The 6,000-nt window shown below is 40.3% G+C and overlaps 1 protein-coding gene across 1 annotated transcript in view; it reads right to left on the reverse strand.

Annotated features, from left to right (window-relative positions):
• cspg4ba (chondroitin sulfate proteoglycan 4ba) overlaps positions 1 to 6,000 on the reverse strand; it is a 108,854-nt gene that overhangs the window by 12,500 nt on the left and 90,354 nt on the right. The window lies entirely within an intron of this gene.

Consider the following 6,000-nt stretch of genomic DNA (forward strand, 5'->3'; position numbering starts at 1 on the left):
AATTCATCTTTAAAACTGGTCAAATTCAGACAGACAATAGGAAAATACAGAGGTCAGCTCAACAGTTTCAGGCATTATAGCATTTAACTTCCATTTAAGAAATCCTCCCTTATATCAAAATAGACCCACATTTTCCTGCCCCTTTTGGTGATGGGCTGGGAGACAAGAGTCATTTATGACCGGGAAGGAGACCATTAGACTACAGAGTAAATGTAGACCAAAACAGTCAGGTTCCATTCCATCTTATTCAAGTGTTCAATCAATTTATTTTCAAAATCCTTAATCACCTCTGCTTGCACCCCTCTAGGTCAGAGGGCTGACAAAATTCCAGGCATGGGCATTGGAATGAGAGGTTCATGTATTCCTGCTGCTGACAATGTGGCTTAGCATCAGGTAAGTTGCCAGCTTGGCTGCCCATTGCAGGCCAATTGAGCCACTTAACTGGCCAGTAAATTGCCAATTCCCACTTCCAGAGGCATTTTTCCCATACCAGGAGGGCCAACCATACTATTTGGAGATCACCAAGTGAAACCAGATGGCCTCCATCAGTGCCTGGGGGATGTTCCGTTCAGAGTACTCTGTCATCCAATGAAGGGGAACATCTCTCCCACCCCATGCAATCAATGCTGACTGACCACCTCCACTTGGAATATCAGCCCACAGCTTCCCCAAGTGGGACTCGCCTGCCTCTGAGGACACACTGTCAATGGGTCTTTTCCTTGGTGTTGCAGTCTCAGCAACAGCCACCACCAGCAGTGGCACTGTGAGGCTGATCAGCCAGCTCTGTGACTGGATGGAGATATTGGTGGTAATCTCTCAACTGACCACTGCCTGGACTACAATTACTTGGTGAAATGGAGCTGTATCCCAATTTCTGACATAGTGTAAGACTTCAAGTGGCAAAATTCAACAGAAGCCATATTAGCCAGGCATCTGTTTTTACCGTGAGGCCTTATTATAAAGGCCTGACTGAGGTCTTGGATTCATTAATGGAATCAGTAGGTGTCTATTACACAGGAGGGAGAATAATGTTTACTTACATTGATTAATAGCAAAAATCAATGGGTCATTTGCAGGTTGGCAGTCTATGATCAGAGAGGTACCACAAGGATCACAGCTTGGTCTCCACTTGATCACAACTTCTATCAATGGTTTAGATGTGGGCGCTGATTGTAATATTGACAACTTTTCAGATAATACAGAATTTGATGGAAATGTGAGTTCTGAAGGGGATACAATGAGACTCCAAGGAGATTTAGACAGGTTGAGTGAGTGTACAAGCACATGGCAGATGGAATATAAAGTAGACAAGTGTGCGCTTATCCAACTTTATAGGAAGAATCTCAGTGCAAGGTATTTCATAAAAGGTAGGAATTCGAAAATGTTAATGTCAAATTGGACCTAGTTAGAAATCACACAACACGAGGTTATAGTCCAACAGGTTTAATTGGAAGCACTAGCTTTCAGAGTGTTGCTCCACATTCTCAGGTTAACTGTAACAATTGGAGTCAGCCAGATAATATGTTGAAGGTGTTAGCCCCCTGTGTTCCCTGTCTGTGTTATAATGTTTAGACTGATTCTAATCTAAAAAATGAGTTAACAGAGTCATACATGGATTCATGCAGTTTTTGAGCAAAGTACAATGTAACTCTTGCAAGTACAAATTCACCCCATAAACATATATGTACATGTGTGTGTGTGTCTCAGCAAAGAATCCAGAACCAAAACAGTATATTAATCTTTATCACAAGGGGTTTTGAATAAAGGAAGAAGGAAGTTTCGCTTTGATTGTATGGAATACACATGAGACCACACCTGGAGTATATTGTGCAGTTCTGGTTCCCCCTGCCCAAAGAAGAATACACTTGCAGCAAACATTCATCAGAATAATTCCTGGGATAGCAGGGCATCCTTGGAGAGGAGGTTAAGGAGATAGACCTGGAGTCTCTGGAGCTTAAAAGAATTAGTGGTGATTTCACAGAAACTTATAAAATTCTTCAAGTACAGAGAAAGTAGATGCTGAAAAGACTGTAGGAGTTTTGAATCAGACGACAAAGTCTCATAATAAAAGGAAAACCATTTTGGACTGAGATAAGGAGGAACTTCTTCACTAAGAGACTGCGAATGTCTGGAATTCTCTATCCCAGATGGCTGTGGAAGTTCAGTTGTTCAGTAAATTCAAAACAATTTGTAGATATCCAATTACTAATGACATAAATAAATATGAGGATATCACAGAGATAGTTGAGGGAGATGATTGACCATGATGTAAAATGACAGAGCAGGTTCAGAGGGCAGAATTGTCTATTCCTCTTCACCCATTATAAAGGTTTTAAATAAGTTATTCCTTAGTCATTTAGTAGGACTAATGTTGAGCATTGTTGAAAAAATAAACTTTTCATTTTCTACTCATCAGGAGAATTCACAAGGACATTTCAGGAAATAAACAACACTTATTCTATATGAGAGGAGAGTGCTAATTGTTAGCAAGTAAAGTTTGATTGGTAGAGATGTTGCCATGGAGAATACACCAGTCAGTTATGATTATTAATCAACTGCCTGACATGCACTCTTATCCTGCATTGGCAAAGATATCTAGAAATGGGAATGGGGAAGAAATTGGATTCCATCCTTCATTTTTAATCCTCCCATTTCTGATCCAAAATTATGGTATGAAATGTCTCATGAAAGGTTATTCATCATGAAATATGATTAAAAGAATGATTTTTGAAAGTCAGAACATGCTACCAACATACTTATTCAAAACAAATTTGACGTGTGAGAAGTAGTCATTTGTGGAGCTTTGCTAAAAATGGTCCACAAGGTGGATGACAGCCAGCTCCTATCATGTATCAGTCTATAACACTAAACATATTCTGGGTGCTGATATCAACATTCCACCATGGATTCAATGGCATAGTGTCTATGCTACAGGCTTGATAATCCACAGAAATGAGTTCAAATCCCACAACAGCAGTTGGAAAATTCAAATTCAATCAATTAATTTGGAATAAAATGCTAGTATCACATATTGGATTCTCATAAAAACCCTATTTGCTCATTAACCTCTTTAGGGAAGGAAATCTGCCATCTTTATGTGGAATAGCCTACATATGACTCCAGACTTATAGAATTTTGCCATCTTTTAACTGTCATCTGAAATGGGCAAGTAAAGATCTTTATTGTAACAAAACCCATTGTAAATAATTAGCATCCACAAAGATTAGAGTAATCCTGAGATCAAGGATAGGTACGAATTTTGAATCTTGTAATGTAATGTAACCAAGCACCCCCACAGGCATATGTCAATGCTTCACTTTTTAAATAAACTCTCTCTAAACAGAATATTATTGAATATCAGCAACCTCCAACACTCCTGAATAAAAATGAGACTTGGTTTTTCTTTGAAATTCTTGTCCTTTAATTCTAAGCTTTCTGTGGTCACACTATCTCAGTGACTTTCTCCAGTTCTACAATCCTCCAAGAACGTTATGTTTCTCAATTACTAGCTTCTTATGCATTCTGCATTTATTTTGCCAAATCAACGGTGGACTCTGATATTATGTCCCAAGGCTCCAATTCCTAATTTAATGAGGATCCTCAATAAAGCCAGTTCTTCAATACAGCATTTCATCTCCTTCTCTAGTATCTCTTTGTTTCAATTTTTGGCTTTGAATGATCTGCTGACTCATTGCTGGAAAAACAGCATTTTCTAACGTTTATGCTGCAATGTGTTATTTTTATAAACAAAGGAGATACATTGCTTGCCATTCTCTGACCAGATTAATTATCCTCAGACCCAAGATCAACAGCATTTGAAAACCCTTAAAACTGTTTATTTCCAGCAACAGAGCCTAAAAAAACATTTTTCGTATTATTCAGGAAAATAGAAAAAATATTTGTTCAATGCAAAGGCACTGGACAGCAAGTCTATCTGTCACTTGTTCCTCTTGCTTGCACTCTAGCAGCACTGAGTGCATGTGTGCCACATGGACTGGAGTAGTTCAAAAAGGCACCACCTTCTAACAGAGCTTTGGAGATGGGCAATAAATTCTAGCTTTGTCAGCAATGGCCCGCGTTCCATGGGAATATACAAAAAGCAACTAAGCATGTCGGATAGGAAATGCTAACTTTCCATCATGCAGTTGCAGAAACTATTTTGGGGATGGCATCTTTCTGAAAATAACTGAGCAAGATATCACTTAGACCATTGCATCACCATAGTGTAACACATGTTAGAGATGATTATATGCCATGATATTGTGCACTTATTAACAAACAAAAATGGTTATGTATTTCTCAAAATATGCTGTCTTCTCAAATAGTTTTATAAATGGGGTTAAACTGAATTTCTGACTATCATCCTCATTTCAGTACATGGATAAATTAATGCCCCAGAGTCTCAGATTATAGAATTATTTCAGTGCAGAAGGTGGCCACTTGTGTCTTCACTGGCTTTATTACATAGTCCATCCCTAGTGCCCATCTCCTGCCTTTTCCTCATATCCCTGAACACTAATACTATTCAAATAATTATCCAATGCCCTCTATGATTGCCTCCACTAAACCTGCCTCTACCCAATTTCCAGACAGTGCATTCCATGCCCTAATTATTCATTGTGTGAAAAGGTTTTTTCTCACACCACTCTTGCTTCATTTGCAGTTCACTTTAAATCTATATCCTCCCTTTTTTGTTTCTTTTACCAGCAGAAATAGCTTCACCATATTTACTTTGCTCGACCCACTCATGATTTTGAAAACCTCATCAGACCTCCTCTCAGCCTTTTAGGGAGAACAGTCGTAACATTTTCAATCTGTCCTCAGAGCAGTGGTTTCTAATAGCTGGAAACATTCTGTACTCTCTCTCCAACACATTCACATCTTTATTGTGCACAATACTCCAGCTGAGGTCTAAAAAGTGTCTAAACACTTCATATTTGAGAATAAGACTGAAATGATAAGGCCTAAACATGTACCATCAGCAATCTCCACACACTCTGTCCCCATGATATTGTCCCCCACACTGTCTTCTGCACACTCTCCTTCCTTTCTCTCCAATTTTGCAGAGGCTTCCCTACTCAAGATGTCATTCTCTCATTCTGACTGGCTGCTAGCTGGGAAACTGTATTTTCTTTAGTGCATAAAGTCCTGCATATATATTTGACAAGATCCCTAGTCTAGTCATCTCTTTTGGATTTCCTGTTGTAACATCGCTACCTGCCTGCAAATATAGGGTTCAAGTAGGGGAATTTTTGCTGTCCATCTACTCTACCTATTCACACAATTGTCTTCCTAATATCCCTGATCCCAGTCTGTTACTTGAACCTGTTAAGTTCCCTTTTCAAGGACTGTCATTCCACTAGATATCTCTGCTATTTGTCCCATGAGCTTACCATTATCAAATATGGTATGTAACTCAACACGTTCTGTGCTGATAGAAGTAGTACAGTGGGTGGAGATCAACGATGTTTAACACAGGTCCTGCCACCAGTTGGAGAACGTGCTGGTATCTCTCTGAGTGAGGTAATTTGATGCATAGCTGGACAATGTCAGGCCTCCCGGTGAATTAACTTGCAAGTAGGGCCGAATTCCTGGCTCAGAGCTGTCAGCCAATTATAATCAGTAGCCTCTGCCAATGTTGCACACGGGCCTACGGAGCCGACTGGTAATGGATTCTCCCAGAGATCAGCAAGTGGGACAGGAGGAGGTTCCTAGAGATTGGCACGATGGGAATAGGTGAGGGTGGGGAGGGGAGGGGGTTCCAGTGCTCGCTAACTACATGCCCTGCTCCAATGTCTGGTCCAGGAGAAAGGGAGGGCTGCAGATACTGGAGATTGGGGTCAAACGTGTGGTGCTGGAAAAGCACAGCAGGTCAGGCAGCATCCGAGGAGCAGGAGAGTCCACATTTTGGGTATAAGCTCTTCGTCAGGAATGTAGGAGGATCCAAGGGGCTGAGAGAGAAATGGGTGGGGGATGGGGCTGTGGGAAAGGTAGCTAGGA

The sequence above is a fragment of the Chiloscyllium plagiosum genome, chromosome 1 (assembly GCF_004010195.1).
Source record: "Chiloscyllium plagiosum isolate BGI_BamShark_2017 chromosome 1, ASM401019v2, whole genome shotgun sequence".
Lineage (NCBI taxonomy): Eukaryota > Metazoa > Chordata > Chondrichthyes > Orectolobiformes > Hemiscylliidae > Chiloscyllium > Chiloscyllium plagiosum.